This window comes from Macrotis lagotis, chromosome 4 (assembly GCF_037893015.1).
Source record: "Macrotis lagotis isolate mMagLag1 chromosome 4, bilby.v1.9.chrom.fasta, whole genome shotgun sequence".
Lineage (NCBI taxonomy): Eukaryota > Metazoa > Chordata > Mammalia > Peramelemorphia > Peramelidae > Macrotis > Macrotis lagotis.
The window spans coordinates 71,938,656-71,952,507 of NC_133661.1; the positions used below are offsets into that span (position 1 = coordinate 71,938,656).

A 13,852-nucleotide genomic window follows, 5' to 3' on the forward strand; every position below is an offset into this window, starting at 1 on the left:
GCAGCATTTGTCCTTTGGTCTTAAAAAGTGTTCCTTTTTTTTCTATTTTTCAGTTATCACTAACAGTATCTCAACAATCATATTTACCAATTCTTTCCTTCATTGTGATTCTTTTGGTCCAGATGACTTGAACTTGTAAGTACAGCTATTTGCTTTTTTACTATCTATCCTATTCTGGTAGCAGCTCCCTGTTGACTATTTTTGAGCTGCCTTTTCTAGTATAAAAATAATTCTTCTTGGCAGAGGATGTAGAAGCAAAATAAAATTGTGCATTATAATTTTCTGTTCAAAGATAGATGTAATAGATATAATGTCCACTCCCATTATCCTTTCTGGAGTGAAAAGCTTTCTTTCCTGTTCTTTTATTTTTATCTTTTTTTCCTCAGTGTGGCTCCCCTCCCCCTATCCCCCACAAAAAGTTGGTTTTAGCTTTCTTGCCAACTTCAGTTCATCCCACCTTAATATTCTTGAAATCATTCTTACTATATTATACCTTTTTTTTCATGTATCCTCTTGTTACCCATCTTTGTTTCCTTTTTTTAATCTTTTTCTTTCTGGAGTCCGCATTGATTGCTGTATCTTCAATGGTCTCTTTAAACAGAATTCCTTTTCTTTCTCATCTGGAATGGAAAGGAAATGAATGACAGGAGATAGAAAGGGCAGGGCAGCTGATCAGATATTGGGGATGTTGCATGAGGGAGAGGGAACACCAGGAGTCTGTTTTTCCTTTACTAAAGTTTTGAGCCTGTGTGATTGGAAGATTGACTATGCCATTTGCTAGAATGAGAAAATCAGGAGGAAGACCTAATTTTTAGGGGAAGACCATTGTTATTAAGTTTTAGACAGGTTGACTTTGAGATGTCTGGTTTTTCTAGGCAGAGTTTTCAAATAAGCAGCTGAAAATATAGGACTAGAGCTTAGATAGAATCATTTTTAAATAAAAAAGTACGAAATGTTTAGAAAAGATATTTTAAAAATTAAATGCTTTCAGTGTATGCCTGGAAAATTTACTTTTTCAGTGAATGACAATGAATATACAAGATGTAATTCTCCACTCCAATATTTGTCTTGTGATTTTTTTTGGGGGGGGGGGGTTGCATGGCAATGGGGTTAAGGTGACTTGCCTGAAGTCACAGTTAGATATTTATTAGGTGTCTGAGGTCATATTTGAACCCCTGACTCCAGGTCCCCTGAGCCACCCAGGTGCCCCCTTATTGTGACTTTTGCAAATCAAAAATAAAATATCACTGGATATGAGCTGTTAGCTTTTATCTTTCCACTATGTATTGGTCAGAGTGCATTTTTTACATTATATATTTTCATGACTATTAAGGTATCTTTTTTCACATAGCTTTTTTTTTATACCAAGTGCAATTTGGACACGTGTACTTACTCTCATCCTCATTAAAGTTATGCTGTTGATACAAAATGCTACAAAATTATCTGTGTAAAAAGGTAGTTTATGAGGAGTCAAACTTTTATGATCCCATAATGCTTATAAATGTAGAATCACAGCCACAGTTTAACAGACTCATGGCTTGTGAATGCCAGTTTAATGCATCTTAAATTTATTTGATAGGTCACATTGAAACCTCAGAGTAAATTTCTTGTGTTAGTTTTAAAAGCAAGACACATTGGCACTGACACACTGTCTAGAGCAATAGAGAAAATACTTATGATGTTCCTTATTACTGTCAAGGCCCATAATAGAAAGGTAAAAATGACTTGTTTTTAGTACCTCATATCTCATAGAATCTTTTACATATTTCATAAATCCAATTAGCTATAAATTAGGTCAATCTCTAATGTATTGGAGTAGTTGTATATGAGAGAAAATACATAGTAGTAGTTCAAAGTGATGAGAAATGTAGATTGCTTTAGAAGACCATTGTATCTTTTCATCTGAGGTAGGTGTTACTAATATATATAACTGCCACAGAAATTTCCAAAATGCTTAACTTGTGGAGTCATGGAAAACCATCTTTCACTAAATGATTCACAACAGTGATTTTTTTTTTTTTTTTTTAGTTTTTGCAAGGCAATGGGGTTAAGTGGTTTGCCCAAGGCCACATGGCTAGGTAATTATTAAGTGTCTGATGCCGGATTTGAACTCAGGTACTCATGACTCCAAGGCCAGTGCTTTGTCCACTGCACCACCTAGCCGCCCCCACAGTAGTGAATTGTTAAAATAAGAGCATGAACTCAATTAAAACTATTTACTTCATATAAGATAAACAAGGAAAATAATATTCAAAACATAAGCTTAGGAGTTTGGTTGAGTAGGGGAAGGCAGATCAAACTGTAGGGACAGTTTGAAAACAAAATATCTGCTCATTGATTAGGGAATGGCTTAACAAACGGTGATTTATGTTTGTAATGAAATATTACTATGCTGTAAGTGTTGAGGAATACAGAGAAGCTTGGGAAGAAATCTGAGGGAAAATCCCAGCCTTCTGTCAGAAACCCTTCAGATCTTCCTTCCTGCCAGGGCTTTTCTTCTGAGATGACTTATCATCTTTGTACTTAGATGTTAATATGTTGTCTTCTTCTTGAGAGCAGGGACTACTTTTTGATTCTCTTTGATTCTGTTTTGGCCTTTCTTTGTATTCCCAGCATTTAACACAGAATGCTTAGCTGCTTTGTAAGAAGTGAAGTAAACATGGCCAGTCTGGATCCTAGACCACAACCTCAGGTTTTTCAGTCTGTTGGTTTATTTTGATGAACCTTTTTCTTTTTTATTCTCTATAAGGGATGACTCTCTCCGAGTATGAGATAAATGGCAATTATATGAAACCAGAAGGTATAAAAACTTTATTAAAATAAAACAAATAAGTAATAAATAGCATCATTAATAATTTTTAAACATTTGAGTATAAAATGAAAAGAAACATCTAGTTATACTTTCTAATTAATTCTCCATTTTTATGGTTCTTATCCTAACCTAGATTTCCCCAGAATTAAGTAAACATTTCCTTCAGGTCAACCAGAATCTCATAGCATAAGAACTTACTTGAAGGATCTTCTTGTTCTGGTGTCTCTGGTTAGTTTTTCTTTTAGCCCCAACAGGTGACTTTCATTTGCTTGCACTTTTCTTACAATGATATCTCTCTAGGGAGAAATGTGACTGCTTCGAAAGTAATCAGAAAAGAAGGCCCTAAGTTGCCTTCCCTGGCTTAAGAGGTGATTTACTAAGGATTAAAAACTCTTGATGCTTTTTCTTCCACAGGGAGAGTGTAAAGAAAAACCTTTAAATACAGTTGGACATTAGATAGTATGAATATTGTGACTTTTATTCAAAAAGAAGCCTTCACTTGCTTCTAATCAACAAACTTCCTTGTTATAATGTGAAATAAAGGTTGGATGGAATTATATTGTTTCTAGTTATCGTCATGGGTTTTGAAATATTTTCTTTTAAAAATGGCCATATTGCAGGGGCAGCTAAGTGGTGCAGTGGATAGAGCACCAGCTCTGGAGTCAGGAAGACCTGAGTTTAAATGTGGCCTCAGTCACCTAATAATAACCTAGCTATTTGAACTTGGACAAGTCATTTAACCCCATTGACTTGCAAAACCAAAAACAAAATGGTCATATAAGAACAGAATTCATTTCACCAAACATTTATGTACAGCCTACTCTCCTAGAGCCTGGTGACAAAGGAAAAGAAAAGGGAAAAAAATGGTCCTTGTCCTCAGATGAGAGAGAAGGACCCAGATTATTAAGTGGCTTATAATTTGAGGAGGAAGAGAGCACTGATAACTGGGGTATGGGGCAGAGAGGGCTCCATAGAGTACACCTGAGTTTTGTAAGAATGGTTTTAAAGAGTTGTGGGGCAGCCTGTGTAAAAGCATGAAACTAGTTGATAAAATAATATGATTTGATTTGAATTTAATGTACATGATGAGGAGTAATACAGAATACAACTGAAAAGGTAGTTGGAGTTAGTGCAAGGTTTTAAATGTTAGTTACCAAGGTAGTATTTTATCCTAGAGGCAATAGGGAGATGTTGAACATTTTTGAATAAGGGAGTGACATGATCAGACCTATGCTTTTGGAAAATTATTTTAATCTAGTATGGAATTTGAATTGGAGGTGGTCTATGCCAGAAGCAGGAAGACTAATTAAGAAGCTCTTGTTATCATCCAGGCAAGATGTAGTAAGGCTCAAACTAGGTCAGTGGCTATGTAAATGAAGAGAAGATAAACTTTAGATTTAGAGTTGACCATCAAGTCTAGCTCCTTAAATGTGGACATAAAATTGATAAAGGATATGTCCAGAAATTGATAGGGGGAAAAAAATAGCGAGATTTTGGGAATAAGATGGCTACCAAAAAAAACTTTTAAAATTGCAAATGCAAATGATATGATATAAAGGAAATGTTAAAGTTAGAATTAGAGTTTTTGGTGTTTCTTAATTGTGTCTGACTCTCCTAACCTATTTTGGATTTTCTTGGCAAAGATACTGGAATGGTTTGCCATTTCCCTCTCCAGCCAATTTTACAAATGAGGAAACTGAGGCATACAGGGTTAAGTGCCTTACCTAAGGTCACATAGCCAGGTAGTTTCTGAAGCTAGATTTGAATTCAGACATTCCTGACTCCAGACCTAGCGCTTTATCCACTATGCTACCTAGAATCAAAATACCTGTTTTCAGGTTCTGACTCTTCTTTACTGTAACTTCAGGCAAGTCACTTAGAAACCCAGTTATTTTGTCTGTAAGATGTGCTGCTCTATCCAGATCTCCTGTAGGAAAAGGCACTTGGACTGATTCTTGAAAGAAGATAGGAATTTTAAAGGCAAAAGTAAGGAAGTAGTACATGCTGAGAGCTGGTGAGAGTTGCTTCAGAGGTATAGAAATAGAAAATAAAATTCTAAGTATGTTGAATATAGCTTGTGAAAAGGAGAGTAACATTCCACAAAGTGCTATTCCTTATTAATGAAGAATTAAAAAGTTTTTAAAAACTTCCACATTTCTTAAAAAGTTTGAAATTACATGTACTATTTCATATCTGGTCCCCCATTTCTGGAAAAAAGAAAGGTGGAGAGAGATGTCTTCTCATATCTCTTCTTGGGGGCCAAGCTTATCCATTATATGTTCAGATCCTTTAGTTTTGATTGTTTTATCAATTATTATTCTAAAGTCATTGTGTGTGTGTTCTTTTCCTGACTTTATTTGGGGTTGGGGTTTTTTTTTGTTTTGTTTTTGCAAGGCAATGGAGTTAAGTGACTTGCCCAAGGTCACACAGCTATGTAATTAATCAAGTGTCTTAGGTCACATTTGAACTCAGGTCTGCCTGACTCCATGGTGGGTGCTCCATGCATTGCACCACCTGTCATAGATTGACTTATTTTAAAAGAAGTGCATATTTTAGGCAGCTGCCAGCCCAGCCTCCTTAAAGTCCTAGTTTTGTTTGAAGTATTGCTTTCAGTTTGGGCACCAGCTTTATGGATGGAATGGTTTTGAGGCCATTTTGGAAAGAATCCCTGCCTTCTAGATGCTTCCAGACTTTGCTTTGAAACTCTTAATTCCTTTAAAGTAAATCACTCCTTTCACCCCATTAGGAAAGATTATTTCTGACCACTATCTTAAAATAATAATAAAGGCAATAAGGGGTACCAGTGGCACAGTGGGTAGAGCTGGTCTCATAATCAGGAAGCCCCAAGTTCAAGTCCTGTCTCTGACATGTCCTAGCTTTTCATAACTTGGGCAAGTCATGTGACTTCTTTGTACTGGGAACAGTTCTTTGAGACTGCAAATAGCAAGGAGCACATGTACTGATCTATACCCACCAATAAAGAAGTTTCTATCTGGGAGTTTTTTAATACAAGGAAAACCTAGATCCAGTTCCCAATTCTTTTTTTTTTATTTTTAAGGTTTTTGCAAAGCATTGAGGTTAAGTGGCCTGAGGCCGGATTTGAACTCGGGTACTCCTGACTCCAGGGCCAGTGCTCTATACACTACCTACCTAGCTGTCCCCAGTTCCCAATTCTTAATAAAATGAGATCATTTAAAGAGGTGTGGAAAATTAATTGACAAAGTTACTACTCCATTTGTTCTAAAGTAAAGCACTGAAAAAAATCTTTCAGAGACTAGGGTTATATTGACTTGATGAAACATAAAAATATTAAAACTTTTGATTCATTGAAGTTTACTGAAGAGCTTCAAAACAGAGAAAATGTATTTTTTTATGAGTTCATGGGTCTGGAGAGAAATCAAAGGGATTCAAAGATGAATTTTAAATATATAGATGTCAAATACTTTTTAGTAAGATGTCATGGAACTGTAGATAATTTAGGATTTAGAGAAAGAATGTTATCCAGGTAACCTTCATTCATAGATCTGAATCTTATGGTTTTCTGATTTTAAGGGTTCTTTTCTCTAGACTTATAGGTCAGTAGATGTTGAGCAAGAAAGAATATTAATGGATCAACCATTTGAGCACCTCATTTTACAAATGAGAAAACTGAGGCCCAAAGAGGTTAGCATTTTCATTGTCATATTGGAAGTAAATAGGCAGAGACAAGTTTTAAACCCACATCCTCTACACTATGTCCTCTTCAATCATAAACTATGAAGCTCAATTGATATGTTGTATTTTGAGATCTGGATTTTCTCTGTATCCAAAAATAGATAGAGATTTCAGAAAGGGAGCACTGTTTTACATATCCTGGGAATTATTTGAGAATTATTTTTCTCTGTGATTGAGCAACTTGTTAGAAGGGTTATTAACCTGAATATATTTCATATTATTTTTCTTGTTTTGAGTTATATAGTAAGGATCATTTCTTCCTTCCTGCCTTTCTCCCCTCTTCCCAGCATTAGGATTTATAATAAAGATTATCTTTTTTTAGACCTAATTCTTTATAAACTTAATATTTATTTTATTTCATTTTAATTTTTTTTTTTTAGGTTTTTGCAAGGCAATGGGGTTAAGTGGCTTGTCCAAGGCTACACGGCTAGGTAATTATTAAGTGTCTGAGGCCGGATTTGAACTCAGGTACTCCTGACTCTGGGGCCAGTGCTCTATCCAGATGAATTACTTGTAAATATAAATAGGTTATCTTATTACCAATGTGATTGTCTTATTAAATATGTTGAAGTATTTTGTAGACTTGTCCAGAGGAACCATTGGCTCTATAATCAAAAGTCACATCAAAATTCTGCCTCACCTGTGTGACCTGGGGTAAATCAGTTACCTTGTCCACTGCTGCAGCGTCTTCATCTGGAAAGTGAGGGGAGTTTGTTCTATCCCCTCCCTTTCAGCACTGTGTCTATGATCCTTTAAACTTAAAATTTTTATCACCTTGTCCCATTGATGATGCCTGAGGAGAGGGGAGCATAGTGAGTTGAAAACTAATCTTGGTACCAGAAAGTCTAGAGTTCAGATCCCACCTTTGACACACTTTCCAGCCATGTGACTTTGAACTAGGCTCTTACATCGCAATGCTAGGTTGCTCTCAAGGCTATAAGAGGTAATGCAAACTTGCTTAGAGGAAGGGATTTTTTTATTTAGGTGTTCCCAGTACCAATAAAGAGGCAGATACATGGCACAGTGGATATATCTCCAGATTTGGAGTCAGAAAGACTCATCTGTAACTCTTTGCCTCAGCTTCCTTATCTATAAAATGAACTGGAGAAGAAACCATTCCAGTATCTTTGCCAAGAAAACCCCAGTAAAGTAACAGACTGCCTTCTGTGGGGGGTGGGGAGAGGGAAGCAAGATTAGAGGAAAAATTGTAAAATTCAAAATAAATGAATTAATTAACTTTAAAAACCCCAAATGGAGTTATACAAAGTCTGAAACAACTGAACAACAACAAATAGCAGTGGAATCATAAGTTTTGTTCCTATCCATTTTACATTGGTAAAAATTTCTGTTCGGTATGATAGGTTGTATTATATCTGACTTTGTGTAGTCATTCTTTTTTCAATTTAATATTTTAAGTGTTAAATACTTAACTTTATTCTAGTTTTGTCAGAATTGTTGAAATTTACATATTATTTCCAGTACAAGAAAAACAGTAATAACATATACATGAAAGCTGTAAAGGATCTTGAGTGGTCACCCTATAGTACAAATGAGGAGGATGAGGCTCACAGAGATTAGGGGACTTGTTCATAGTCACCTAAGTAGAAAGCCAGTAAAGATTCAGATGGAGATGGTTTTATTCCAGATTGTTTTTTCCAGTGTACCCATCTTTGTTGCCATCTCAAATTACTTTAGGGAATATTGGATTTGTACAGAGTGACATTATTAAAATTGCATGCTATCTATGATTTTTAATTCAATAATTATATAAGACCCTATTATTTTATTAAGAGACTTGGAGAGTTCAACACTACCTAATTAAAGTAGAATTATCGTGATTATACGAGAAACATAACATGATAAAAATTCAAGTAATAAACTAGAGTCAGGTGTGAGAGAATTTTCAGAAAACTATAATTTATGAAACCAAGTCTGTTAAATTGTATTTCCTAAATAATGCTGTAGTGAAGAAATGTTTGGGAGTTTTGTAGGATTTTGCATTTAAGAACTTATTCAGTTAGCAGGATTTATGTTCTGACTTGCAAATTTCTATGTATATTTAAAAATGAATTTATAATTTATGTATAAGGAGAGAGAGCTGTAAAACAAAGGTTTTTTGATCTAGCAAGCTAGATAACAATAGCAGTGGCATTAGTTTCCTTAAGCATGATATATATTTTATGTTTTAAAAACATTATTCAGAGAAGCTTAGAGACTTCACCAAACTTCCAAAGTGGCCTGTGAGGCAAAAGAAGGTTAAGAAGCTCTGTTTTAAATCAATGGTAAAACCACAATGGAGTGACCTAAATGAGCTTTCAGATTTTACAGAGCACTTGAGCTGTGGGGTGGGGCGGTGGAGAAATGGGAGTCCTGTGGATCACTCACCGTGTGTGTGTGTGTGTGTGTGTGTGTGTGTCTGTGTGTCTGTGTGTCTGTGTGTCTGTGTGTCTGTGTGTCTGTGTGTCTGTGTCTGTGTCTGTGTGTGTCTGTGTTGTGTCTGTGTGTAAGTTTGTTGGAGACTTCAGATACCTGGCAATGAAGAAGCATTTCTCAAAGAGCATCCTCTATTTTCACAGATTATTAGAATCAGAAGGGATTCTTAAAACACCTAGATACATTAGTCTAGTGAATCCCCAGAAATACTGAAAAAGACCTAAAGAACTAAAGTAAAGGGGCGGCTAGGTGGCTCAGTGAATAGAGCACTGACCCTGGAGTCAGGAGGACCAGGGTTCAAATCTGGCCTCAGACACTTAATAATTACCTAGTTGTGTGGCCTTGCGCAAGCCACTTAACCCCATTGCCTTGCCAAAAAAAACCCTAAAACACAAAACAAAAAAAGAACTAAAGTAAAAACAAGCAACACCAAAAGCTTCAGCTCCTGGGAATCAATAAAAATTTGTTAAGGACCTACTATGTGACAGACGCTATATATGTTTATAGACTTTATTCATAGGAAAACCCTAAAAACTAGATACTCAATCAGGTTTTTAGAATTTTATGTAATAAATTATCTGGTTTCCAATTTTTCAGCACATTAGATGGACTATTAAATCCAACTATGCTTCTAAAAGTAAGGAGTGGCCCCTGACAGGGAAGAACAAAAGGATCATAGAAATAGATGAATGGAACCATAGAAATCATCTGGACCAGGGATTCTTGACCTTTTTTCTGTCATGGACTCAGGACTCTGAAGCCTGTAGTATACTTCCCAGAATATTTTAAAATATGGGAAGAAAGTGCTAAATTTCATTTAGAGTTTTGTGGAATTAAAGATATAAATTTTCACCACCTTTAAATTCATGAACCCCTGGTGATCCATGAATTCCAGGTTAAGAATCCTTGAGACCAACCCTCTCCATTTTATAGATGAGAAAACAGAAGTTCAAAATGATTTACCTAAGTCACATAGGATACAAATGGGGACCCAAGATCTGAGACCTGCTCCAATTCCAGATACAATCATACAAAGTAGACACATGTACACAAAGTATAGTAAACTGCTGCCATTTTTAATAGGGTCAAATAGACCAAAATAATGTAGTTGTTTCTGAGGCACAATGGTATGTGTGGTAATTAATATTTATTATGGTGACACTTGAGAAGTGAAGAAATGACTAAATTATTTTCAGCGTATTAAAATATAGCATTTAGAAATACTTCATTTGAAATGGTAAAAATAATGGTGCTTAAAGAGAAAACTGCCTATCCAGAACTGCTTATTCTTTAAAAATTCCTTATAACTGGGGTTTTGCTATGTTTATTTATATAACAAGATTAAGCCACTAAGAATTATTTTGTGTTCCTGCTATTGCCAGTCTGGGACAATGTCAGGAACTGGGCGGGGGGGGGGGGGGGGTTGGAAATAAATTACAAAAGACAGAATTGAGTTTAAGAAAAAGGGGACATATTATTCAGGACCATATAGGTAAGAATTCTTTTCCTATTCTACCCTTATCAAAACATATTTGGAATACTGGGATCTGCCTTTTAGGAGAAATGTTAAAAAGATGGAGAGCATTCATAGGAAGGCAGCCAAGATGAGGAAGACAGTATTCCAATGTAGCAATAATCATTTTGGGATCGATCATTTGTATAATGAATTCATCATAGATTTTGAATTCCAGCCTCTTTTCCCCCCTGCTACACAGTAAATTCCTAGATTATTTATATCTTACCTGTCTATTTAGGGTATTCAGTTAATTTAAATTGCATTAGTGCAGATAATTGAAATTCTTCATCTTTGAAGACAGCGGCCAGTTCTTATTGTGGTTTCTGGGCCTTGTTCATTTAGTCGGTATCATTATGTACTTGCTAGGGAGTAGAATTTAAAGTGTCTCTAAAGCTTAGATTGTGGCTGCTGGTTCATTCCCTACTGCATATATGAGACTATTCCATTGTTGCTAAGGCTTCTGTTGTTTTAGAATATGTCCTTTTTTTGTAACTGCTTGTTATACTTATTATTCCCAGTGTCATTACCCAAAAAGAACTTTATGATTTTAAATTACTACCTAATTGTTGTATCTGTTGTTTCAGAATAGTTCATATTATTTTGTGATGACCTTGCCAGTAGTATTTAGTCACCCACCTGCTCACACTACCGGAAATCAACTAATAAGGAGTAGCCTGTTGCTATCATTCATTCATTTCTATGAATCCAGCAAAGTGAAACTGTAAAATTTTAAATATTGCTTCACTACTGGAAGACCCCTTCCTAGGACCTGAATGTTAGTGATGCTGTTGTCACTTAAATGTATCATCCAATGCCAATATGTATAGAGGCAGCCAAAGTTAACATCCTCATTGGATCTCTATTTCCTAGTTGTATTTGTCAGACTAAAAATGTTCTTGACTGCTGCTAGAGGAGATAGAAATTTCCTATAATATAGTTGTATTTAGAATAAGAAGGGGGAAAATAATGGAATTCAAATAGGAGAGCAGTAGAGAAGGATAAAGAAAAAGCATGATGATATCACATGGATAGACAACTTGGTTAAAAGATAGGAGATGATGGCATACATCTTCTTAGTATCCAATGACCTACTTCAGTAGGTGCTATAGTCATTGCTTTGTAAACTTTGATTTGACTTTGGAGTTGATGCAATACTGACATCATATAGTGTCTGCAGATATCCCAAAGGAAATAGTAGCTGCATGTTTTTCTTCCTTTTTGGTCTTCTGGCAAATTGCCAAACAAATTAAGACTCCTGGAGGTAGGCAGCTACTGTGGGTTCTATTATCCTGATGATCCTGTTTTTTAGATTATAGGAGAAAAAAAATCCTAAAATTAATTAATGAATCACTTATAGTATAGTGCCAAGGTTGACTATAATTCAAGCCAAGATCTGAGCTAATGCTTTGCTGAGAGAAGCTGCTAGTCAGTTCACAATGCAACTGTACCCTCAATTAACAGCATATTCCCTTGGTTCTGTAAGGATAGTGTCAGGAATCCTAAAATTCAAAATAAGGAAAGAAAAATGGTTTAAAAGAAGTGAATTTTTTTAAAAAAAGACATATTGGAAATAATGATTATATTGGTAAAAAGGAAGATTGGATAAAGGATAGGAATGTTATTGAGAGTAGACTGGAGATTGATAACTGTCAAACAGAAGGTAGACCTATTCACCTTTCTTCCAAAGAGAAAATCTTTAGATTGTATGTAAGATAATAAAACTATTAAAGAGGTATTAAGGCCCAAGATGAGTAAAGAAATGACTTGTAATTGAATCACAGAATCTCAGTCTTTGAAGGGGCTTTGTAAAAATCTTCTCTACAGCATAACTCAACCTTTCAGCCTTTTCTGGAAAACTTTCAGTGAAATTCTCAGCATAACAACCCATTTTACTTTGGGAGAACTGATTGTTGTGGAAGCTTTTCATTGTACCAAGCCTAAATTTCCCTTTTTATAACTTCCTCACATTGTTTCTGACCTCTACAGTAAAGCAGTACAAATCTAATTCTTCCATGCAATAACCCTTCAAATACTTAAAAGATAGTTAATATTCTTCACACCCAATCCATTCTTTTCTTCTTTAAAATATCTCCAGAGGGTATAATAAAAATGGCAGATGAGAGACAGTAGCCCAGTTGAACTCTGTCTCTCAACATTCCTTCCAAACAAATTCAAAACATTGTTTGAAATTAACTTGTGGAGGGATAGAGCTAACAAAAAAGCCAGGATGAGTTTTTCCCAAAAAAACACTTAAATTTGCAGAAGAGGTCTGACACCAGGGTGGATGCCTATCTGGAAACAAGGGCAGTAGTAGAAGTTTCGGGGTTTCTCAGCCTAGAGATGGTAAAGAGTATAGTATAATTGGTGAGAAAAAGATTACGGGGGGATCTTTTATTGGCACTGGGGATAGCTGTTGCTATCTGGGTTGCAGTTCTAGGGCAGAAAGGAATGCTGGTCAGTCACAAGGGAACAGGGGTCCTTGTCTCAATTCCAAAGCAGAGAAGATCATTCATGTTTGTGGCTACATGGAACCCGAGGCCCTTCCTGGGCAAAGACAAGGGAGTGGGACCTGGATCACATCACCATGGAAGCACCAAAAACTTCCAGAATCCCAGAACTAAACCTAAAAATAGAAGTACAAAAAGAAATTCAAAGTCATGAAGAAACTGGAAAAATGAACAGGCAATGACAAAAAAGACCTTGAACATAAAAAGCCAATTCTGTGATAGGGAAGACCAAGACATGAACTCAGAAAAAGAACATAATATGAAAATAGCTACAAGGAAAGCCTCAAGAAATATGGGGGCACAAGCCCAAAAAGAATTCCTGAAAATATCAAAAGAAAAATTAGGAAAAGAAGTGAGAGTGATACAAGAAAAGTATGAAAAAAGAATTAATAGTTTGATAAAAGAAGCACAAAAAAAGATACTGTAGAAAATAACATCATAATAAGTAGAATTGACCTGAGCCACAAAAATGCTAAAGAAGTTGCAGTTTTTTCAGTTGGGCATCTAGATGGCACAATGGATAGAGTACTAAACTTAGAGTCAGGAGGACAGGAGTTCAAATCCAGCCTCAGGCACTTGCCACTACCTAGCTGTGTGACCTTTGGAAAGTCACTTAATCCAGATTTCCTCTCATGTAGGTCCAGCTGCAGTTGTCCTGATTCATATCTGGATCCTGGGCCCAGATGGATCTGGAGGAAAACGTGAGGCTGGTGACTTAGCATGGCACCCCCTGATTCAAATCCAATTCATGTGCTTGTCACCTCCCCAAAGACATGGTCTTCTTTGAAAATGAAGGACAGAATTTCCTGCCAAGGTAGTGTAGAGAAGCCAGGCACTGAGCTAAGGTCTCCCAGTTTCCCCTCAGAAATA

The 13,852-nt window shown here is 35.9% G+C and overlaps 1 protein-coding gene and 1 long non-coding RNA gene across 6 annotated transcripts in view; one reads left to right on the top strand and one right to left on the bottom strand.

Annotated features, from left to right (window-relative positions):
* The window catches only part of MAPK8 (mitogen-activated protein kinase 8), a 129,158-nt gene that overhangs the window by 35,982 nt on the left and 79,324 nt on the right, over positions 1 to 13,852 (top strand). For 4 of the 5 annotated variants that reach the window (XM_074233103.1, XM_074233099.1, XM_074233098.1 and 1 more), the window contains exon 2: positions 54 to 135. The exons of the other annotated variant lie outside the window; for it this stretch is intronic. The gene's annotated coding sequence lies outside the window, so the exon portion shown is untranslated. The remainder of the gene's footprint in view (positions 1 to 53; positions 136 to 13,852) is intronic. 5 annotated transcript variants of the gene reach the window in all.
* The window catches only part of LOC141521019 (uncharacterized), a 43,691-nt gene that overhangs the window by 15,864 nt on the left and 13,975 nt on the right, over positions 1 to 13,852 (bottom strand). Inside the window, exon 2 of the long non-coding RNA XR_012477826.1 lies at positions 494 to 620. This is a non-coding gene — a long non-coding RNA (uncharacterized LOC141521019). The remainder of the gene's footprint in view (positions 1 to 493; positions 621 to 13,852) is intronic.